This window comes from Lissotriton helveticus, chromosome 1_1 (genome assembly GCF_964261635.1).
Source record: "Lissotriton helveticus chromosome 1_1, aLisHel1.1, whole genome shotgun sequence".
In the NCBI taxonomy this organism is placed as follows: domain Eukaryota; kingdom Metazoa; phylum Chordata; class Amphibia; order Caudata; family Salamandridae; genus Lissotriton; species Lissotriton helveticus.
Window position 1 is genome coordinate 1,769,693,141 of NC_136057.1, and position 25,370 is coordinate 1,769,718,510.

The 25,370-nt window shown below is 47.5% G+C and overlaps 1 protein-coding gene across 4 annotated transcripts in view; it reads right to left on the reverse strand.

The window, feature by feature from the left end:
* Window positions 1-25,370, reverse strand: part of LOC144752132 (intercellular adhesion molecule 5-like) — a 293,713-nt gene that overhangs the window by 121,740 nt on the left and 146,603 nt on the right. The gene's annotated exons all lie outside the window — the stretch shown is intronic.

The following is a 25,370-nucleotide window of genomic DNA, read 5'->3' on the forward strand; positions in this document are numbered from 1 at the left end:
TCCCACAAGGATTCACAGATAGCCCATCCATCTTTAATCAGTTGTTGAAGAAGAATCTTGAGAATCTAGTACTGCCGCAGAACTCGGTTCTGGTCCAGTACATAGATGACCTACTTGTTGCGTCAGAAACAGAGGAAGCCTGTAAAGCAGACTCAATTGCCTTACTGAACCATTTAGCTGAAAATGGACATAAGGTATCTCCAAGCAAGTTGCAGTATTGTTTGACAGAAGTACAGTATCTAGGGCACAGGTTAGAAAAAGGGAAACGTAAGGTGTCCCCGGAGAGGATTGAGGCGATAATGAAGATGAATGCGCCTACAACACAGAGAGAAGTTAGAATGTTCCTAGGAATGGTGGGTTACTGCCGACAGTGGATAGTTAACTTTTCACTGAAAGCAAAGCCCTTACAGAAACTGACGCACAAGGAGGTGAGTGATCCGGTACCATGGGACGAAGAATGCTTGGTGGCGTTCTTGCAGCTGAGAGACGATTTGTGTCGTGCTCCGGCTCTGGGAATGCCCGATTACGAGAAGTCATTTTCACTCTATTGTTGTGAGAGAGAGGGATGTGCTTTGTCAGTCTTGGCACAGACCCACGGAAATGCCCGTAGACCAGTTGCATATTTTTCGGCTACATTAGATCCAGTAGCCGCAGCATTGCCCGGATGTCTCAAATCCGTTGCTGCAACGGGTGTCAGCATTTAAAGGAGCGAGAGTATTGTGATGGGACATCCAGTGGTGGTGTATGTACCACATTCAGTGGAATTGCTAATGACCAGGACGAAGACGCAGCATCTGACCAATAGTAGGCTCACGCGCTACGAGCAAGTTATCCTTGCTGCGGAGAACGTGACTCTTAGGAGATGCTCTGTCTTGAATCCTGCTACTTTGATGCCATTACCTACTGTAATAGAAGGCGAAGGATGTGAAGACCACGATTGCCTTGATGTGACTGAACTATGCACGAAACCCAGACCAGATATTGTGGATGAGCCGTTGTCTGACCCCGATGAAATTTACTTTGTTGATGGCTCATGTTTAAGAGACGATACTGGTCGGTTGAGAGCAGCTTATGCTGTTTGTACTATTACTGGAGTTGTGGAAGCCGCTTGCCTGGAAGGAGTACATTCCGCACAGGTAGCAGAAATTATTGCCCTAACTCGTGCCTGCATAGCAGGAAACGGAAAGAGAGTCACCATCTACACGGACAGCCAATATGGTTTCGGTGTGGTTCACGATTTCGGGCAGTTGTGGTCTCAGAGAGGTTACATGACCTCCTCTGGTTCGCCCATTCGAAACGGAGAATTTGTGAGGTTGTTATTAGAAGCATTACAAGGTCCAGTTGACATCGCAATAGTAAAGTGTGTAGCACATACTAAAAATACAGATTTTGTGTCACAAGGCAACAGATACGCTGATGAAGTCGCACGCTATTGTGCGGAACAAAATTATTCTTTCTCAAAGGTGGAAATAGAAGGTGGAGAAGAAAAGACTGAATTAAGTATGATGTTAGAAACTGTAGACACTTGGGAGGATTTAAGAATAATGCAGGAGAATGCACCAGAAACTGAGAAAAGGGCATGGGAAACAGCAGGTTGCGTGCGAAGTGAAATGGATTTTTGGGTTTCAGCAGATGGGAGAGCTGTGTTACCTGAAGAATTAGCAAATCCCATGGCGAGAGAAATACATGGTCCAGTACATCTAGGAAGGGATGCTATGATGAGAGTGTTTAGGCAAACTTGGTATTGCCCTAAATTTAGAATAGCAGCAGAATCAGTATGTAAGCGATGTGTTACCTGCCAACAACTGAACGTAGGCAAGCGAACACCAGTCACACTGAGTCACATTGGGAGGTCGGGGGGGCCTTTCAATAGAATGCAACTAGATTTCATCGAAATGCCAAGAGTTAATCGCCTTCGGTATGTGTTGGTGATTGTATGCGTATTTTCCAGATGGGTTGAAGCGTACCCTACACGTAGGTGCGATACACTCACAGTGGCTAAATTGTTGCTCAGGGAGTTGATACCGCGCTTCGGGGTGCCTGCCTCTCTGGAATCGGACAGAGGAAAACATTTTAACAGCGAAATAGTGAAGATGTTGTGCTCCACACTGAATATCGATCAAAAGCTGCATTGTAGTTATCGACCAGAAGCTTCAGGAATTGTGGAACAAGTGAATGGCACATTGAAGAATAGATTGGCTAAAGTAGTGGCATCCACATCTTTGAGTTGGCCAGATGCTCTTCCTTTAGTGCTCATGAGCATGCGCAGCACACCTGACAGGAGGACAGGTCTCTCTCCCCACGAGATCCTGATGGGGAGGGCCATGAGACTTCCCACAGTTCCAACTACTGCCCTATTGAATATTACAGATGATCTGATCTTGGATTATTGTAAAGGACTGTCTGACGCCATCCATTCTGTGTCCCTTCAGGTGCATGCGGCTGAAGTTCCAGCATCGAGGAACCTGTGTCATGACCTGAACCCAGGGGACTGGGTGTTGGTTAAAAAACACGTCCGGAAGAACTGCCTAGATGTTCGCTGGCGTGGGCCCTTTCAGGTAATCCTGATAACGAACACCGCGGTGAAGTGCGGGGGGCTGCCAAATTGGATCCATGCATCCCATACTCGAAGAGTTCCAGCACCTCTAGAAGGAACAGCTCCTATCCCAGACGAAAGCCCGTGGAAGAAGGGTCGCAAGAAGGGATTGCAGCAGCTGAGGAGGTGTCGGAAGAAGTTGGGAACGCAACGGATTCAGAAGAAGAGCGAAGGCAGGACGGCAGTGAGACGGAAGACGCAACTGAAGGAGAGAGCAGAAGTGAATACGACTCAGACTCAGATCCGTATCAGAGCGACCAAGAACCAAGTGAGAGGACAAGGAATAGGAGAATAAGGCTTGGAGCTGCCACTTGGCCAGCAAGGAGAAGAAGGCTAAGTTTGAGGTCGGCCCAGGAAGAAACGCTTGCTCCTATATCCGAAGACTCAGATCCAGAAGAAGATATCCAGGATCAAGCCGAGGAGGGTCTTAGAAGATCAAGGAGGGTGCGAGTGCCTAGTAGAAGATACTCTACTCCCGACTGGACCTACCTCGTTGCAGATGTCTGGGGGGCACAGAACCGGGAGGATCCGGGAAGTGGACCTGGTCAGAACTGACCCGATCATCACAGTGCAAATAAGGTTTCTACTGCCAGGAGCGGAGACCGAAAGGTTGCTGACACTCAACATCGTTCATCCTGCTCTCCTGAGCGGAATAAGAAAATTGATTTTAGAGACAGTTGAGTTTCCAGTTTGCTGTTCACGATATCCAATATTGGAGGGAACTCTTCTTCGTTTGGAAATGCTTGAGCGAGTAGTAGAAATTCTAGGAGCACTCATTGTTGTGGATTAATACCATATTACGAATGTCTTCAAGGGGGCGCAGAACTGGAAAGGTGAAGAAAGTGATCCTGATTAGAACGGACCCCTTTGTAATTGTGGATGTAGAACTGATAGTACCAGGAGTAGAAATTGAAAAAACGCTAACTCTCAATTTCGTCCGTCCACTTGTCCTGAGCGAGATAAGGAGAATAATCCTAGAAAAAGTTGACTTTCCATGTTGTGGTACGAACTGCCCAGAACCTGAGGGAATGATACTTCGGATGGACATTTATGAAGACGTAGTGTCCCTCCTTGAGCCATACATAACTTTAGATGAAAATAAGACTTTTGAAAAGAAATTGTAAACTTGTTGCAAGATAACCTAGCGCCGAGTGGAAGAAGAAAAGTGATAGGGGTTTCCTTTTAGTGGATGGAGAAGGGCTAGGGTTGTCTAATTTCTACGGGGCTTTGAACTGTTTTGCGGAAATAAATTGTCAAGCTTCCAAGTGTTCAAAAGAAAGACATTGCGAGAAAGAAAGACTTTTGGCTCAGAAAAGAGAAGAAGTGAATGCTGGAAGAAAGTCAAGAACTACACTGTTTGAGAACATGGAGGCTGGCAACCCGAACCGCAGGGCAAAATGTATAGTTGTTACATTTTTAGGAGTAGTGGTTTCTCTTATAATTTTAGTGGTAACTGTTTCATTCCTAGTGGGACACGAGAGGGATGAAAATGCAGTCAAGGAGGTCAAGGGAGTGTCAACACCGAAAACTACCATTATTAAGGAAAAGGGAAACATCAATGATAAAGACAAAGCGTTGTTAGATGCAGAAATAAAAAGGCTACATACAGATGAGTCACAGGGAAATTACAAGTCAAATGCTTATGCTAAATTGCTTTATGAATATGTTGATGCCATGGAAGTGAAGGATTGTTACGTTTGTATGCAATTACCAGCTTCGGTAGAGGAGGGTATCAGATACCATCATCTTCCGTTGACATATGGAATCACATGCAGTTTGTTGTTGAGCATATTTTATGGACGAGATGGATTTGAGTATTATTTCTCGAATTTCGACTCGACATTGCCAGAGGTCCCGAATTTCAAGCATTTGAACAAATGGGACTATTACAAAAGCGAAGACAGATTACACAAATGGTTTATTCCATGGAAAACGTTAGATACTTCACATGCTCGAAGAAATAATCTGACTTGTCAAATATCAGAAGTTGAGAAAAAGTTTATAGGACAGGTAGATACTAGATACAGGAGGCAGAAGATTTTGAAGGCATCAGGACAATGGGAAACAGATTGGACCAAGGAGGAAAGGGCACATCAAAGAAAAGGTAGTATTGGTCCAATTGCTTTGGATAAGGAGAAACGGGGGAAACTGTGCATACACAGGAGTTACTCCTATTATGAGAATTTTTATGTAGGTCAAGTCAATTGTGAACATGCCTTTCAATTGGAGTACTATTCTAAGGACTTTTTGAAAGGGATGCAAGCAATACCAAATGTATATTTTGTATGTGGAAGAAATGCCTATGTGAAGTTACCAGATAATTGGTACGGATCATGCTATCTGGCTGTTGTCTTCCCTAAAATATATCATGTTGAGAACTTAGACACGCCAAAGAAAGAAATACCAACTAGATGGAAGCGAGGGCTAGGTGCAGCAGAAGTAGTTGGAGATGTACTCGGTGCTGCATTCCCTTTCTTAGGACTGATATTGAATGACATTAAGATCAGGAGGTTAGCTACAGTCGTAGATAGGCTATCTGCCAGTACTGCAAGATCATTGATGCTGATAGAAGGGGAGATGCAATCGATTAGGGCAATGGTTCTTCAGAACCGACTTGCTTTAGACGTTCTGATAGCTAAAGAGGGAGGAGTCTGTAAGGCTTTGAAGGTCCAGGAATGCTGCACTTACATTCCAGACAATTCAAAACCTCTAGAGAAGTATATACGAAACATCACTGCCATACACTACGAAATTGAGGATCTGGCAAAAGTAAATGTGTGGGAAAAAGTAGGTCATGGAATGGGTAAAGTTGGAGGTTGGTTTGCCAACTTAGGAAAGGGTATCGTTTGGTACATACTGAAACCCATCATCATAATTGTGATTTGCGTAATCACTTTGTGGGGATTGGTGCGTTTGTATCAATGTTATAGAGCAAATAGGTTGCAGAGAACTATGAGGAAACAGGAGGAAGAGTTGACAGCGATGCAGGACACTCAATACAAGAGTCTGAAAGCATTAGAGAGTATGAAAAGAAGTGGCACAGCCATGACTTCACTTTGAAGGGTTCTACATTTTTAGTGTCTTGATGGTGATGACCCCAGAAGGTCATCAAAGGGGGGACTGAGAGAGCACAAGTTTGGAAAAAATGTATAAGTGTACCATATTTACAAGCACGTAGTTAGTTAACATGTACTTTGCACCAGAGTGTTTATATTTAGAAGTGAAATACACCGAGTGTCTTATATTCAGTGGTGAAATACATAGAATGTTTAAGTAGAGTAACAATAATCATAACTGTGTGAGACTAATGTAGAAATGTTTGGGATGAATATGAAAACCTCATGTTCTCATGTTAAAGGAATCATGTTAGAGTTGAATAGAACTTTACAAAAACCAGTATAATGTGTAGGCCTCATGGCAATTCACAGAAAATCTAAACGTGCTGCTAAAATAATGTGAGACAAGGTTGACGTGGTTCTTCCAAATGTATTATCGAACTAAGTTTGAAATATATGCTTTATAGATGTGTTGTTTTAGAAACGTATGCTAGTTAAGAATGTTGTTTAAATCAAGTTAATGTTTTAAGAGTGCAGGGACCTGCTTCATGTAAATCAAGTAGGCCTGAACTGATAATGTCATCTCCTTTGATGTGCCATGTGCTCGTTAAGGAAGAAGTCGAGAGGTGTCCAGCACAGAGCTTGGAGTATGTTTTATGACTTAAAGATATGGTGGAGTCTGGAATTTGAGGCCCACTGCAGGACGAGCTGTATGCAGGTGCGAGGGTCCTAATCAGCTAGAATGAAAGGGACTTTGTTCTGTGGCGCTTGGCGCAGGCCTGTAGGAGTTTCCAGGAATTTCAGGGGGTATCAGCGCACTGGAGAAGAAGCCTGGGAACCAAGGTCAACTTTAACGAGGGTCTTCAAGAGTACCATCATGGAGTTTGCCGCGCAAAGAGATACCACGTGAGGGGCGTCCCAAGGGGCGTTCCTATCAGAAATGTGATTTGGTATTAGGGAAAGAGACCCGGGAAGAGAGCAGAGCAGATGATTTTGGGAGCCTAAGGAAGCGGATGGGTAGGCAGATAGGCTGATCAGGAGAGACCCATTATCAGAGAAGAGACAAAGAGAAGTGCGTGATCTTCTTAGGAAGTCACCACGGCTGACACCTAGAGGGGTAAAGATCTTGCTAAGTAGGGATGTCACTTAGTATAGTGTAGGGACAGACTAACCTTAATTTTCTTTTCTGTAATGACTTTGAGGTTGCAACTTGTATCCATTTTGGCAACCCTTATGGTTTTTGAGCTTGTACTTATTATTTTGTTTTTCAGACTCAGACTATTCAAAAAGTTCATGTTCATAGTGATACCGATTTATCTTCTTAATCTCATTTTGAGAAGTTTGTATCTTCAGTTATCTTTGACTTTATATTAAATCTTTGAAACTTAAAATTTGGTCAGTGGTCATTTAGAGTGGTGTAAGTTCTTAAATTGATTGATTTATTGTAAGATTACCTTTTACTCAATGACAGGTACCAACGATTCAGTCGACATAGTTTGGGATTTGGTAAGGTAACTAGTAACCAGTAATCCCGCGTTAGCAGCTTCCTCAGATAAACAAAACTCATCCTCAAGTGTAAGCAGTCTATCCTTGCCAACTGCTGGTACTGACTCCCGTTGTAGTGTTCTCCAGTGTTGTGTACCCACCTTCCATATTTTTAGAGCTCTCTCATGTGAGGCCAGCCACTTGTCTGTGACATCTCCTGATACATAACTAGGGATGATCCCTATGGGCAATCTGACTTGGGCACCCTTGTCAGATACTTCAGTGTCTCTGTTGCTGCCACCATTCTCTTTAGGCCTCATGCCCAGCTTCGCTCTTCTTTCTACAAGAGCCAGCTTCCTTTATTCCAGGGCCAGGGCTAGGGGTCTCTCCTCCAGCTCTAGGGCTGCCAGATCCTATTGAAGGGATCTCCTGCTGCTGTGTGTTTCCCTACACTGCTGGCTGTAGAATGCATTCCATGCCTGGTGTTGGGATGGAGGACATCCTCCTCGTCCTCTTTTTCTTCTCCGCCACTACCTCAGGGTATCTTCTTTCTCAGTACTGGTGGGGCTCTGTGGGTTTGCTCCCAGACCTTGAGGGCCTTCACCAGATCCTCTCTCTTTGCCTTTTTTTTCCACAGTGATCCTTCTACCCTTACACAATTCCATAAGATGCTTCTTTTTTATGGTGGACAGATTGGTCATGTCAAGCTCCATGTTTCCCTTGCTCACAGTGACTTCCATGAGCTTTTCAAACTTTTTGAAACAATTGGAAACTTTGTCATAACTTTTAAAACTGCAAAAACACAGTTGATGGACAGAATGTAGAACAATGTCATACATTCATCCCAGTACAAGGACCTGGGCCTAAATCCATAGTTTTTTTGCACTCCACACCACCCTCGGTTAGACACTGGCTATATGCAAATCAGCTCTGACCCTGTGCCTCATGGGAACAGTCCAGTCCGAACTACCAAGCCATGTCTTTCCCAGACCGGAATCAAGCATCCAAGGACCGGTTTCTGGCTATCAGCCTTCATTCAGCCTGGATAGCTTGACTCCAGTGGTGTGGAGAGCCTGGGACTCACGTCTGAGCATACCCAGCCCACTCGGGGTGAAAATTGCAAAAACACAGTTGATGGACAGAATGTAGAACAATGTCATGCATTCATCCCAGTACAAGGATCTGGGCCTAAATCCATCGTTTTTTTGCACTCCACACCACCCTGGGTTAGACACTGGCTATATGCAAATCAGCTCTGACCCTGTGCCTCATGGGAACAGTCCAGTCCGAACTACCAAACCATGACTTTCCCAGACCGGAATCAAGCATCCAAGGACCGGTTTCTGGCTATCAGCCTTCATTCAGCCTGGTTAGCTTGACTCCTGTGGTGTGGAGAGCCTGGGACTCACGTCTGAGCATACCCAGCCCACTCGGGTGAAAATTGCAAAAACACAGTTGATGGACAGAATGTAGAACAATGTCATACATTAATCCCAGTACAAGGATCTGGGCCTAAATCCATCATTTTTTTGCACTCCACACCACCCTGGGTTAGACACTGGCTATATGCAAATCAGCTCTGACCCTGTGCCTCATGGGAACAGTCCAGTCCGAACTACCAAGCCATGTCTTTCCCAGACCGGAATCAAGCATCCAAGGACCGGTTTCTGGCTATCAGCCTTCATTCAGCCTGGATAGCTTGACTCCAGTGGTGTGGAGAACCTGGGACTCACGTCTGAGAATACCCAGCCCACTCGGGGTGAAAATTGCAAAAACACAGTTGATGGACAGAATGTAGAACAATGTCATACATTCATCCCAGTACAAGGATCTGGGCCTAAATCCATCGTTTATTTGCACTCCACACCACCCTGGGTTAGACACTGGCTATATGCAAATCAGCTCTGACCCTGTGCCTCATGGGAACAGTCCAGTCCGAACTACCAAACCATGGGGCATATTATCAAGGGGGTTTATCTCTGCTTTTTTGGCTTTAAAAGCCAAGAATGCGGAGATAAAATTATCTCCCTATTACCTAGCTGTCGCTAACAGCAGTTAGCGACAGCTAGTAGGAGATAGCGACCATCTTGGGCCCCACTTTGCATGTCAGTGATATTTATCACTAATGACATGCAAAGTGGGCGTGCCAAGATGTTAGCGACTGGAAACAGTCGCTTACATCGCTATCTCCTATTACCAACTTATGGAGATATTCGCGCTAAGCGCGAATATCTCCGAAAGCTAACACCTGCCCTGAGCAGTCCTAGCCATGTTATCCATTGGGAGGTGGATAACATGGCTAAGAGCATTAGCTCGGTAATGCATGAATATCGCTGACTTTTCAGCGATAGTCATGCTTTGCGGCCGATTTTTATCGCATTTGCGATAAACCTTGGTAATACCAAGGTTTATTTGCGATAAAAATCGCCGCAGCTCAGCGGTAAATTTTTGTCTCTAACCAAGCAATAGCGATAATTATCGCTATTGCTTGAGAATATGCCCCCATGTCTTTCCCAGACCGGAATCAAGCATCCAAGGACCGGTTTCTGGCTAACAGCCTTCATTCAGCCTGGATAGCTTGACTCCAGTGGTGTGGAGAGCCTGGGACTCACGTCTGAGCATACCCAGCCCACTGGGGGTGAAAATTGCAAAAAACACAGTTGATGGATAGAATGTAGAACAATGTCATACATTCACCCCAGTACAAGGATCTGGGCCTAAATCCATCATTTGTTTGCACTCCACACCACCCTGGGTTAGACACTGGCTATATACAAATCAGCTCTGACCCTGTGCCTCATGGGAACAGTCCAGTCCGAACTACCAAACCATGTCTTTCCCAGACCGGAATCAAGCATCCAAGGACCGGCTTCTGGCTATCAGCCTTCATTCAGCCTGGATAGCTTGACTCCAGTGGTGTGGAGAGCCTGGGACTCACGTCTGAGCATACCCAGCCCACTCGGGGTGAAAATTGCAAAAAACACACACCGGTCCTTGGATGCTTGATTCCGGTCTGGGAAAGACATGGCTTGGTAGTTCGGACTGGACTGTTCCCATGAGGCACAGGGTCAGAGCTGATTTGCATATAGCTAGTGTCTAACCCAGGGTGGTGTGGAGTGCAAAAAAATGATGGATTTAGGCCCAGATCCTTGTACTGGGATGAATGTATGACATTGTTCTACATTCTGTCCATCAACTGTGTTTTTGCAATTTTCACCCCGAGTGGGCTGGGTATTCTCAGACGTGAGTCCCAGGTTCTCCACACCACTGGAGTCAAGCTATCCAGGCTGAATGAAGGCTGATAGCCAGAAACCGGTCCTTGGATGCTTGATTCCGGTCTGGGAAAGACATGGCTTGGTAGTTCGGACTGGACTGTTCCCATGAGGCACAGGGTCAGAGCTGATTTGCATATAGCCAGTGTCTAACCCAGGGTGGTGTGGAGTGCAAAAAAACGATGGATTTAGGCCCAGATCCTTGTACTGGGATTAATGTATGACATTGTTCTACATTCTGTCCATCAACTGTGTTTTTGCAATTTTCACCCGAGTGGGCTGGGTATGCTCAGACGTGAGTCCCAGGCTCTCTACACCACAGGAGTCAAGCTAACCAGGCTGAATGAAGGCTGATAGCCAGAAACCGGTCCTTGGATGCTTGATTCCGGTCTGGGAAAGACATGGTTTGGTAGTTCGGACTGGACTGTTCCCATGAGGCACAGGGTCAGAGCTGATTTGCATATAGCCAGTGTCTAACCCAGGGTGGTGTGGAGTGCAAAAAAACGATGGATTTAGGCCCAGATCCTTGTACTGGGATGAATGTATGACATTGTTCTACATTCTGTCCATCAACTGTGTTTTTGCAATTTTCACCCCGAGTGGGCTGGGTATTCTCAGACGTGAGTCCCAGGTTCTCCACACCACTGGAGTCAAGCTATCCAGGCTGAATGAAGGCTGATAGCCAGAAACCGGTCCTTGGATGCTTGATTCCGGTCTGGGAAAGACATGGCTTGGTAGTTCGGACTGGACTGTTCCCATGAGGCACAGGGTCAGAGCTGATTTGCATATAGCCAGTGTCTAACCCAGGGTGGTGTGGAGTGCAAAAAAACGATGGATTTAGGCCCAGATCCTTGTACTGGGATTAATGTATGACATTGTTCTACATTCTGTCCATCAACTGTGTTTTTGCAATTTTCACCCGAGTGGGCTGGGTATGCTCAGACGTGAGTCCCAGGCTCTCCACACCACAGGAGTCAATCTAACCAGGCTGAATGAAGGCTGATAGCCAGAAACCGGTCCTTGGATGCTTGATTCCGGTCTGGGAAAGACATGGTTTGGTAGTTCGGACTGGACTGTTCCCATGAGGCACAGGGTCAGAGCTGATTTGCATATAGCCAGTGTCTAACCCAGGGTGGTGTGGAGTGCAAAAAAATGATGGATTTAGGCCCAGATCCTTGTACTGGGGTGAATGTATGACATTGTTCTACATTCTGTCCATCAACTGTGTTTTTTGCAATAACTTTTAAAACTCCTTGGAAACAATGGGCATATTTACAAGGAACTGATGCATCTGCATAGATGCGTCAGCTTCCTTGTACCAGTGGCAAATGTCCTTGCGCCACCATGGTTGCGCTGGGGCAGATTTGCAAGCCACTTGTGTCATTTTTGTGCCGTCGATGGCGTCACTTTTGGTGATGCAGCATCAGCGGAAAAAGCGGCTGATTTGCAATGTGACACATCTAGGGAGATGCATCACGTTGTAAAGCCCTGCATCACATTATACCTGCATCAGTTATAATGAATTCAGGGTGGGCGTTCCCACACAGGAACGCCTTGTAGAAGTGACGCAGTGAAATCTACAATAATTCACTGCGCCACTTCTTGGACACCACTGTGTCAAAACCTTACGCCTGCTTGGAGCAGGCGTAAGGAGTGACGCAACACAATGAGGATAGACATCCCCATGCATTGCTGGAGTTGTGTCATGCTTTCGACACGACTCCAGCAATACGAGACTTTTGTGCCAACAGATGCGTCACAATTTCTGATGCAACTGTCAATCTTTGCGTCATGGTGTGCGATATTGTAAATACGGCGCATCCATGGTGGTGCAAGGGTATCTCAGGGTGGTGCAGGGAAAGTGATGTATTTCTACAGATGCATCACTTTCTTGTAAATCTGCCCGCTGTATTTACAATTCAGTGCTACTTGGTGCAAGGATTAACAGATGCGTCAGAAATACTGATGCATCAGTTGGCACAAAAGTGACGCATTGCTGGAGCTGCTCATGAAGGTAACACAACTCTTACAATGTGCCACAACAGATAGGTGATTCCCATACAAAAAGCCCTGCGTCATTCTTTATGCCTGGTCTGAGCAGGCATAGGGATTTTGACGCAGTGAAGGTGTAGAGTGAGGTAGTGAAATGTTGTAAATTTCACTGCGTCAGTTCTACATGGCTTTTTGCATGGGAACACCTAGCCTGCATACATTATAGCTGGCGCATGTATAATGTGATGCAGGCTGTACAATGTGATGCACCTCCCTAGATGCATCACATTTTAAATTGGCTGCATTGTTTGCGCCACCGTTGCGTCAAAAAAAGTGACGCAATGGCGGCACAAGGAACCGCAAGGGGCTTGTAAATCTGCCCCAAAGTCTCTGACTACAAAACTCAACAAATACTTGGGAAACACAAGGACTTCTTTTCTAGGTGTCTACTTATGTGGATTCTCAGAGGTCTTAACTTCAACAACTGTATGGTACTCTAAACAAGAGTTCTGGATCCAACCACTAGGCACTAATGTGAGGAAAGGGGGTATAGTATATGGAGTGGTTGTGCAACTCACCATGTATTACACTTACCAACCCTTTTATGCCCGGTAGGTTTAATCTGTAAAACCCTTTGATCAACCCTGGGTAGCTGTGGCACAGAGGAACACGAGTAAATCATTTTAGCAACATCAAAACTATTGAAGATGAGATCGACCCGACACTCAAGATATCCAATACCAATTTATAACAAGCATTATGCAATGCCAATAGCTCAATGTATTGCAAATGCTTTTTTTTTGTAGACACCGCGAGATTGAGTACTTTGCCCAGAATCACAAGATGCAGAGCAGACGACGAGACTCGAACCCGCTTCTCCATCTCCATAGTAAGTGGGTCTAGCAAATTCTCTCCCCATGTGACCTTGTATACCCTAATCTGCTGCCCACATAAAGCTCCTTTAATGCCACTACGCCCAATCTGCGCTCTTGTAGCTGCAAAAAATACATGCAGTAAACAATGACCCACAGAAAGGAGCTGCCTGGCACTGACATGGCAATAAAGTTGCCTTATTAAAATCCACTCACGCAGGCAGTGACATGAAGTGAGCCACGAGGTGGCACTAGAGACTGACTCTGAGCCCAGCGGGGACAGCGGCTAGAAGCTGCCTGATAGTTTGTGTGCTGGCTTCCTGCTGGTGACAGTCACTGTGTCCCCCACAGCGCAGTGGTACAGTCCAGATGCTTCCACATTTGCATGCTTGATAATCAGGGCCATCGACAGGGCCTGCTGGTTAAGGGTAATCGCATGTGGCCCTTCATCCTTGGCAGCACAATAAGCAGAAATAATGCACCCCAGAGCCTGTACTGGCGACCGCCAGTACGAGACCACCAGCCCGTAGCTGTGGATGGTGAACGTGCACGCTATCTCCACCCTATCGGCATCTGTGGTCTCCGCTTATGGGGACTGGCTGTAGTGGAATCCTGGAATTTCCGGGGTTCGGCCTTGTTGGAAATGGCCCTTTTTGCAGAGTTATCCCCAAACTTTTTGCTTCTTCCTCCCTTGTTTTTCCTGACCTGTGGTTGTTGGCAATAGGACTCTGGGCACTTTACCACTGCTGATCAGTGCTAAAGTGCACATGCTCTCTATGTCAATTGTTATTGTAATTGGTTATCCATGATTGGCATATTTGTATCACCAGAAGTCCCTAGTAAAGTGCACTACGTGTGCCAGGGCTGGTGATACAAATGCTACTAGTGGGCCTGCAGCACTGATTGTGCCACCCACATGAGTAGCCCTAAAATGGTGTCTCAGGTCTGCCAAGGCAGTGCCCGTGTGCAGTCTGTGAACTGCCATGTCCGCCTGGTCAGTGTCCCCACTGACCACGCCTAACCCTTCCCTTTCTGTACACCTTGGTCCCCCCTATGGAAGGCCCAAGGTACCCCCTTGGGCAGGGTGCAGTGTATGTGAAAGGTAGAGCAGGTACTAGTGCAGGTGACATGCTCTGGTAGTGAATGATAACCATTTTCGCTTTTCACTATTGTAAGGCTACCTTGCCCATAGACTATCATGTGGAATGCTGGCTACAGTGGCTACCAGCATATCTTCCCATAGGAGCAAGATAGGACATAAAAGTCTGGGATCCCAGAACTCAGAATTTAATAACACATCTTTTAGGAGAGGTGTTTTTTAAATCCTGTGTTTGAGAACAGCACTTTTAGAAAGTTGATGTTCTTTTGTCTGACCTTTCTGTCTGCCTTGGCATGTTTGAGAATTGACTGTCTGGTTTGTGAGTGACAGGGCTGGGGGATTCCAGGAGACAGAATGAGTCCGCCCAGTGGCGAATAGAGAGATCTGCATCTAGATGGGAGGGAGGAGTTGCACCTGGGATCTAAATAGGACTGTGCCTGCCCCCCACAGTGCTGGCTCCACCTCCTGTGGTGCGTCTGATGTCTCTGCCCTACACTGTGAAAGGAGAGAAGGAATCCTGTCAACAAAGTGCTCCAGGGCTGTGCTTTCCCTCCACAATGCTGGCTCCACCTCCTGCTGGGCGGCTAACGACCCTGCCCTTCTCTCTGAAAGGAAAGGAGAAGCCAGGAAAACAAAGTGCTCAAGGAACACCCAGAACTGGTTCAGACCGGGCTCAGAGCCCTCAAGCACAAAGGGAACAAAGACTTTTAGGGGTATAAGTACAGGACCCCTGACAACAGGAAATTAGATCATCCTGGAATCAAGAAGGAACCTCTGCCAAGGAGAAAGCTGAAACCGAAGAAGGAAGACTGTCCTGCTGTTGCTCTGCTGGATTGACCTGCTGTTGCTTTGCTGCCAAGGAGAGGGGAAGGACTTTGCTTTGTGCTGTGTCCCCTTGCTTGAAGGAATCTCCAAGGGCCTGAGAAGAGCTGGCTACCTGTTAAGAAGTCACAGGAACAGAAGGGCTTCACCTCCCAGCTTCCCTGAACTCTACTGAGAGAGTTCTGTCCTTCCTAGAGTGCTTGGGCCAGTTGTGGTGCCTCTGGAAGTTATACCTGTGTTGGGAAGCTGGAAACCTAGATTTTAAAGACTTTCTGCAAGTTTTATCGCGTCGCTCGCTTGCGGAGCGCATCCCCGTCAATGCGAGGAAATTCCCTCCGCCGCGAGTGTCGAGATCGCCCAGCGCCTGTTGCCGCTGCCATAATCGTCGCATCCTGCGTTTGCGGGACGCACCAGTCCGATGCGGGAAGATTACCATCGCTGCGAGTATCGTCACAGAACCTGTCGTCACTAGGTGAAATTGTCGAACTGCTTGCGGACCGCATCACGTCGCTGCGAACATCGTCGCAGAGCCATCGCATCGAGGTGCCGCGAGAGTAGAAGATCGTCACTGAGCCATGCATCATCGCCGCACCGGAGATCGTCGCTGCCCCAAAGATTGTCGCATCGTCCTTTTTGCGAGCCGCTTCCAAGAAACCTGTGCATCGGAATCCACACAAGGTATCGCATCCCTCCCCATACAGACCGGAGTCATCGCAACACGCCTGCTACGTCCAGCGAGGTTGTCGCATCGCTTGCCCAGGGTCTCAGGAGTGACACATTTCTTGCTTTTCACCGCTACAGCTTTCACTTGGAACCTTTGGTGCATCTAGAGGTACTGTTGGCTAAAACATGACGCAACTGTGGATTGTTTTAACGCAACCTTAAGAACTCATTTGAAACCATATTCTTGAACTGTGTATGTTGGATTTTTGTCATTTTGGTCTTGTGTAGTTTAGAGTAAACACCTTTATTTTTCTAAACTGTTGTGGAGTCAGTTTGTGGTGTTTTCACTGTCTTACTGTGAGTGTTGGTAAAAATACTTTACACATTGCCTTTGATAAGCCTTGCCTGCTCGTGTCAAGCTACCCAGAGGGTGAGCAGAGGTTATCTAAGAGTGTTTCCTCCTTACCCTGACTAGAAGCAAGGGTCCCTATTTGGACAGTGGTACCTATCTCTGCCAACTAGAGACCCCCAGTTCTAACATTGTTGGTCAGCGGTGGGATTTGAACTTGCATATGTACTAGACCCACAGTGACTGGTGTACATCACTAGTGAGTGCAGACCACTATGCCACCGCATACTACGGTTGAGTTCTTTTTTGTTCTATTTTTTTATCGTAACCCTGAAAGAATCCAAGCATCATGTCTCAGAATGGTAAACCAGCAAGTGAGGTTGCAGAACTGGAGTTTGATATTGAAATGTTAAGTGATTACAAAGTAGATCAACTCAAGAAGTTCTGCAGGAGCTTTGGATGCCCCATGAAGTGCCGCTCCAAGAAGGAGGAGCTACAGAAGGCCGTAAGGGCCTGGTGGGAGACCAAAGAGGCTGGGGAGACAGATGGTGCAGAAGTGGAGGAGGATACAGAAAAGGATGGTTTCAGGTCACAGGATCTGCTTGTGTCCAGAGCAGCCTCCAGGGCTGGCAGCAACCATTCAGCTGAAAGTTTTTCCCCAGAGGAGTTGGAGTAAAACAAAAGGGCTAGAGATCATAAGTTAGAAATGTTGAGGCTTGAATTGAAGCTGAAGCAAATGGAAAAAGAGAGAGAAAGGGCGGCGGAGGAGAGCAAAAATGCCCGTGCCCTGGAGGAATTGAAATTGACCTTGGCCCATGAATTGAGAATGAGGGAGCTTGATTTGGAGCTCGAGAGGCTTGAGGCCATGAGTGTCTCCGCTGAAGAAGAAACATGGGTAGCTCAAGAGGTGAGCATTGCTGAGTTGGAGGTGGAGTCCAGCTCAGATGGTGGCAGCAATATTATAGTTCCCAGTGCTGAGGGAAAGGTACAAGCACCCAGAGATGGGGCGCCTGACTTGAGGGAGGGGGTTAACATATACCAAGGGGTTCAGGTTTATGATGTAGTTCCAGTGCAGTGCAGTATCCCTGAAGAAGTAGATTGGGGGACTGGCACAGGGGACCCTATTCCTAGAGGTGGGAGGAACACTCTACTGACTCTAGGTGAGAGGTGCAGGGAGAGGGGTTCCCCCATGGTAGAAACCTTGGTGTGTGAGTGTGAAGACCAGCCAGAAGAGTGTGGGTTGTGTGACAGAGACAGTAGTACACTGTATTTCCAATCTCAGGAGAGTGGTGTGGGATACTTGTGTGAGGCACTGGAGGCTGAGGAAAAGGGTAGCTTGGTTAACAACTGTGGGGGGCTGTGTGATTCATTTGTTGGAGAGCATATTTTAAGTCCCTATTTTCCAGAGCTATGCCAACACCCGGTGGACTGTGAGTTCTCTGATCCCAGAGAGCTTGCGCTGGAGGCAGATCTCTTGGTGGAGTCCAGAGAGTCTGAAGAGGCATTGGGGAGTGATCCCAAAAGGAGTGGCCCAGATATCTTCCAGACCTGTGAGGTGGAAGAGGTTCAGTGTAGCCCGGTTAGGTCCCAGTTTAGTGGGAGGGGTGTAGGGGCTCATGTCAGGTCTCAATGGAGAAGGAATGAGTGTGGGACGGTGTGTCTCACAGTGCCCGAAACCCGGTCTCAGGGCCTGGAGGGTTCCTTAAGGGAACGCCAGGTTGGGGGCCTAGAAGGTGCTAGTAGGCCATCTGAGGGGGATCTCTTAGTGTCAGGAGAACCTGGAGCCTCTGTAAACAGTGCTCCGGTGGTTCTGGTGTCTGGCGGTGCCGCTCCATTTTGGGAGGGTGCAGAAGTCCAGACTGAGGGGTGAGAGGGGGAAGGAGTCCCCAGTGGGAGAACCAGTGGGCCAGGGGCCAGCCTGAAGGGCTGAGTCACCGATGAGTGACCATGATGACCTCACTTCTGTCCTGGGGGATCTTCCCACGTGGTCAGATGGACAGGGGTCTGGAGATCTGTGCCAGGCAGACTGTCACATGACACCTGAGTTGTGTGTCACCCTCAGGGGGGGGGCATATGTGTTACCAATGAAGTCCTGGTACACCGGGCAAGTGCACAACCGCAGGTACTGGTCCCTGGGTTGGGAGACTGTGGAAAATTAGTGCGTTTTGGTGAACATTATCTGCGCCATCTTGCCTCTTCCCCTGATGCCACACTTTTGTCGTGCGCGCCCGCCATTTTAAGATGCCCCGATCAGAACAAACCCTTTTGCATGCCGCTGGCCCCTGACATAGCCCTTTGCCTTCACTAAGCCTGCACGCTGACCACCCCCTGCTTGCACCTGCCTTGAGTCATAAACCCCTCTTCGGCGCTGCTCTGCCCCCGGCCCTCATCCTGTTCCCAGCGCGACACCTCCCTGCTTTCCTTTCATGATCTCCGGCCCTTAGATGCAAACCCCCTTTTTCCCCGTGTGCCCGTTTTGTCCTCCCCGTTCCCAAGCCGACACCCAGCTCTGCCGATACCATCCTTGCCCCTCCCCGTACAATAGAAAGCTTCCCCCATCAAAGAATCCCCGGGTTGATCAAAGCCCCCCCACCCCATGAGATCCGATCAGACTCCCCACATTCCGTGAATCGGCGGATTATCCAGCTGCGCGATGCTCATCACCTGTTGTGACTAGGGTGGGGACTTTAACTGTAAATGTGTGTGGGAACGGGCCCAAAGGGGAGTTCCGAGAATGTCTTTTCCGCACATCAAAGCTTTAAACATGTATGTGTAATCTGCAATAAAGTCATAAATGTGGATATAAGAGGCCAGGCCTCAGAAATACAGTTAGAGCACCTCAGAACGATACCTTCTGTCCGTTTCGTTGTGTTCTCCTCCGGAGAGAATAAAAAAACCTTGTTTCCTGCTTTCCAGTCTCCAGCGCCTGCCTCTTCATTGATTTAAAGAACTAGAGGGTCACAGAGGCAATACCGCCGGGCAAATATCGATTGTCCCCGACCCGATTGAACTTTTTACAATTGGCGTCCCAAGCGTGGGGCCCATCAGCGACTCGTGGATCCAGTGGGAGAGGTCCCGACGACAGAGTGAACGACTGCAACGATCGGGAGAGCTCTTGCCCAATAGACCCTCGTCTGGCAGCCGATCATCCGAACTTCACTAGTTCCGAACAGACCTCTCTCGAGTGATCTACGGTCCTGACTGGGAACCATCAGGAGTGCCGTGAGAAATACGAGAAAAAGAGGACGATCGGGCGCTGGATTCGGAAGACAAGAAACTGTCCACATGGTCCGGGTAAGGTCGTGTTGCCACGACAAGTTGCGAAATTTGTTTTGATTGCTTGATTGTTCAAAAATACTAGTATTGCCTTGTTTATTTTTATTTAGAGATTCACTGTCTGCAAACGGAGAAGCAACAGGCTCTCTCTCCCTTTGCAAGCAGTGGAGGATAAGTAGGGTAGCAGCCGTGCTTGTTCTTTTTCTCCCCCACTCAATAATTGCTTGAAACTGAACTGTTGTTCACAAACTATTGTTTCCTGGAGATTCTCTGTCTGCAAGCAGGGAAGAGACCATCCTTTTTGCAGATAGTGAAAAGGGTAGGTAACGCAGATCTTTGCGGTCCTACTCATTCTCCCCATTGTTATTTTGTTGGTCTTTTGGTTTTTTTTGGATCCATGAGGTATTCACTACCTGCAAGCAACGTAGAATAGAAATATTCTGTCTAGTCTTTGCACCTAGTGATAAGATAGGCAGTGCTGACTTTTTAGTCCCTCGTTACGAGCCGTCATGTCTGTCTTCTCCCCATTGATAAATAGCCTGTTTAGCCCGGACCGGGTGTTAGAGGTGGACCATATGGCTCCACTAGAAGGCACCCCTAATAAGGACATGTTCATAAACTATGGGTTAGTCACCATAGCTTATAATAAATTATGGCACAGGTATACCGAAGATAGCCAAGACAAACAGTGGCCACTAGCAGGATCCTTTGACCTTGATAAAATAGAAACGTTAGAAATAGCCCTTCGAAATAATAAGACGACGCCAATTATGCTCGACAGTCTCGGTATGTGGCGCAGAGAGGCTACGAAACGACAGAGAAAAGACGAGGATAAACCAAGTAGGGAAATATACCGACAGGACAACCCCAGGACACCGCTACCCACAACTTATCCCCCGACACTATACAAAGGACGACCAGACTTAGGGTCAGACCAATGCGCTTTTTGTAGGTATGTCGGACACTGGAAAGCCCAATGCCCGACTCTACTGAGCGTGAGTAAAGGCAAAGGGCCGACAAGAACGACAGACCGACAGTACGAGAAAAGGCGCGAGACAGAGAAGAACCCGACTTACATAGACAGACCAGACAGAACCACCACGTTTGATTATGCCCGATGGCACAGATTTCGCCAGGAAAATCTCAGCGGCATGATCAAGTTCTCCTAGGTCGGGCAATGTCAAGACGGGAACCCAGCCTCGTTTAAAATTCACAGACGGAAAGAGATAATTATGACCAATAACTGTTTTTATATTTGTCTTGGGTCTTTGTATGTCGTACTTGTACTGTCCCCCGTCTGAGTTCGTGTGTATGTAATGTACAAATCTGCGCCATCCCTCTACACGTGTTTCCGTGTTACTCGACCCCTGTTAGCAGAAACTTAGCATAAAAGCAACCTGGAAAGAAAGAAATGATAAAACAAAATCCGTAGACCATTAATAAACTTGAACTTTTAATTTAACACAACAAACAAGGAATAATAACGATAAACTGTAGAAAATGAAAGTCAAACAGAACATTCGCCCCCCCCCCCATTCTGGAACCTTCCAAAGTAGGGCAGGGTTACGGCTACGCCCAACCATCGGCAACCCATATAAGGCGAGCCCCGCCGCCAACTCTTGGTCAGGAAATCTTAACGTATGGGGGAGCCGGAGGAGAGACAGGAGCCCGCAGCCTGGGCATTTGCAGGTAGTCCCGCCACATGTCTCCTTGGCCGGCCGCAACGGGCCTGGAAAGACTAAGGTAGTCCCGCCACATGTCAAGAGGAGAGCGAGGCACCTCTTCCTTTTCTCTTCCGTCACAGCCGCAGCAGTCCTGGACGGCGGGATGTCCTGCACGTACCTCCACAACAATTTGTCCAAGTTGGGCTGGGAGGGAGAGGCGACGCGGACGAGCCTCTCCCACCTCCACCGGTAGGAGGTTTCCCAGCCCCCAGCCCGACGCCGAACACCCCCAGTCAGGCGATGGTGCCCATACTTCCACAGCACCGGACACACAATGGTGGCACCCCAGTATTTGCGCAGCACCGAACGTACAATGGTGGCACTTGGGGAACACCGGATGTGGAGAGGCCTTCATGCGGGGCGATGAAAAGGAGCGGCATGGAGTGCACCGGGAGAAGGAGACGATGTGAACGAGTCTCCCTCGCCCCCCAGGTGGGGGCATCACAGCTGCACCCCAGCTGAACGTCCCGCTCTCGCAAAACAGGGACCTCTTCCTTTCACTCCGAAGGGTCTCTTCCATTCTTGCAAACTCGACGAGAGTGGCCCCTGTAGGGCCTCAAAATGGCGTCTGGATCCGCTGGAAGGCGGGCCCCGGCCACTAGAGTAACTTTGGCCAGCCATACAACTCGAACATTTGTCCCATGGAGCACGAGCCCCCTTCTCCGACAGCATCTCCGCAGCCTTGAAGATCATACAAAGGTCCCCGGCGGAGCCTTCGGCCTTTGCAGGTTTCCGGTAAGGGACGGCTGCCTCGATCGCCAACGAAACAAACATGACATTGCCACACCTTCTGTTAGCGTGAATTCTAGAACTGCCGACAAGGACTCTGGTCCAAACTGCCAGTAATGGAAACATTTCCCCCTGATGCTGCTTCCGGACTGTGCCAGCCCCGCCCAAAATGGCGCTGGTATCAATCGGAACTTACGAACACCTCGTGGTGTTCCTTCGCACTAATATAAACTTGATGTTCTGAGATTTTTGTGATCCTTTGTACACTTGGCTAGAAAAGACAAGGAGAGCTCACTCGACGAACAGTATGAAAGAATCCCCATTACAAATGTTGATTACAAATATACACTGTATTATATTTTTATAACTGATGTAAACCTCATTTACGATGCACACGTGCGGTATGCATATAGGAAATCTGATTACAACTGTTATGATTATGTTTCTAAATTATGAAAATATCTGCCCCCGAACCCCCAGCCAATTAATAGACGTTTTAGTCTCTTACAAATGAATGAGTAAAACTTTCCGATGTTTTTATTGTTGCAAACGACACCCCCCCACTGTACGCACTTTAGCCATTGCCACGACCGACCAAATACGACCACACCCTCCTAATCCATATGCTGAAATGAATTTGCAAAATAAAGTCTTTGAAACTATGGACGGGTATTGCATGCTTTATTTTAAAACACTATGGGATGGGTAGGAAAGTTCTTTTTCTGTGCACCCTACTCTGCTCTCTCTTTAAGGTTAAAGGAAGATGGTTGCCCAGCCCTGGAGGACGGATCGGATCGACAACACGACACTCCGCCTTAAAAGTACGCGACTGACTCATGAACTCTCGCGTAGAGGAAGACCGTGACTTCCAAGGATGGGTAAAACGAATGGTGTAAATGAGGGAATGTAAAAGGAGGGTGAAATGAAATAATGTAAATATTGTAAAGTACAACGTTCCAAAGTAGCAGGGACCCAAGAACCGAAGAACTTTAGAACGCCACGGCGTTGAAAGAGGTTTAAGGATCCCGATAGTGAGATATATCCTTTGACTAGATACCTCGCACTAGGCACCTCTGGTTTCCTTTTTATGTTTCCCCGCACACGCCCTACATGAACACACTACCCCCCCCCGACTCCGAAAACTATATCCCCGGGGACCCTGCCCCAAGGAGGAAAGACGAGTAAGAGGTAAGTAAAGGACTTATGAATCCATGTATCTGAATGCGCGCGAATGCTGTCTCCCCCACCCCCCCCCCCTTTTTTCCTCCCTCTGCAGGTTACATCAGAGATTACAGCCAAGGTGTGGCGAAGATCTGAGACCTTGCCATGTCTAAATACACGAAACGGACTAGCGCCGCAGGGTGGTGTCTAAGCACGCCTGCAAACTACTCACGTATCGAACAAACCCGAAAAATTAGCACGACCTGATAAAAAGTGATCACCCTTAAACCAGACCGGACGAATGAACCCACGTTACGTATGATGCGAAACTGTGAGGGAATGTGTGTGTGTGTGACTGAGGCGTTGACCCAACTGGTCAAAGGACCGAGAATGCGAGAAAGTGCGACAAAATGGTACCTCCTTTTTTCTTTCCTTTTCTCAAAGCACGTCCCCTCTACCCTGTCTAATGCTCAAACTGCATGATTACAAGATTCTAACGCGGACTCGTGAATACCCTTTACTGTGTAATGCGCTAAATAGCCTTTCTTGAATGCACTGCCGCCCTCTCTGTTGCACGTGTACTATTTAGCCTGCCGTTGCACTCTCTCTCTCTCTCTCTCTCTCTCTCTCTCTCTCTCTCTCTCTCTCTCTCTCTCTCTCTCTCTCTCTCTCTCTATTTTTGCACTACCACTCTTCCGAGTGGTTAGCCCCGAAATTGGCAGATTGCCACCCCTAGCACACCACCTAATTGGCTTCAAATACCGTCAGTATTTGCACAAACGCTTGTCTTTAATACAATCACCCTGAGGCCGCGTCATTACCTCTCCTTTTCCGCTAGAAGTCAATGAACCCAGGTTGGGCCGTAAGGGAAAGGACAGGTAAGACGACAGAGGTTCCCTAATCTGGCCCGAAATAAGGGAACTACATGTCAACGGCTCCTATAGTATAAAACAAGGACCTCAGAATACGCGACCCTCCCCTCCCCGAATCGTCGCAATACCCAAACCAGAAAAACGATCACCCCCGTTACCTCCCCTGTCTATGTCCCTGGTTGTTTCCCATAAAACCCCTGTCCTTCCTATTTAAGTAACCGGGCTGTAAAAGGTTACGTAGGACCCAGAATGATGTTTTACAAGGTTAACAGACTAGACCAAGGTAAAGAAATCATCAAAATGAACCCCGCAGTAGTTGAAAAACAGGATGCGCCGATAGAAAGGAAATGTTTAGCCCTGTTCGTCTCTCAGCAAAATACCTGTGTAGTACCATGTTGACGACTCACTGTACCCTTTTGTAAATGTGAAACTCTAGAGAACGGCATGTCTTTGCCAGATTTGTCTCCCGAAGGTGGGTTACCATCAGATGAACTGTCATGCCTGTAATAAATGATTATGAAGGAAAGTCATAGTAAATCCAACAGGTCCGCCACCGGTCATTCATATGCCGGTTGTGAACGTTAAATATAACGGACATTTTCATTCTTTGCCTGGAGCTGGGAGAGAAATAGACTTTTTGATTATCTTCATCTGCAAATTTTCTAAAGACTGTCTTTCCAAACTTGTTTAAGGGTACTGCTGTTGGAGGAGAGAAGGACCGGATGTGGGAGCACGAGGCCCGACTGCAGACTAAGGGACACCTGCGACATTAGCCGAGGCGAGACCACGACTGAAAGGAGCTGCAGGACGAGGCACTGTTTTCGACAGCATGAAAAGAGAGGGTCGACCTGATGCCCCTGCTCGACGTCCAGTGCCTTTCGACAAGTCCCCGCTCTCTGAATTCCGTCGCACGCCCGCCCATTTGAAGTCTCTCGTTCCCCTAGTTTGTTCCCAATTTGGCCTTGCTCCATCCCCCTTTTTTCTCTGACCTACCCTATGGACTGTTTTGAACGCTCTTCTTCCATCGGAACTTTCTGACAATCACCTCAAAGGACACAGGGCGAAAAGGACCTTTCCGACCAGAAACGCGAGGAAAGGGTCGTGCCCTGCAACGCAGAACTTAGAACAGAGCTGGACTCGTAGCTCCACCGCCGGTGCTCAACAGCGCCAACGAAAGACCACAAAGAACAATGAGAACTCATAAAACTTCGAACATTCGACATCCTCAACCACCGTTTTGCTACGCCTCATTTCTCTCCCAGCCGCCATTGTATTGATCCTGCTCCAAACCGAATCTGAAATATGTATTAACCTGCCAGTTCACGTTATGATATGTACTTGCTGCTCGCCGTTTTTTGTATTTCATTCCTATGACTTTCCTGCTGAACAAATTTATCAAAGT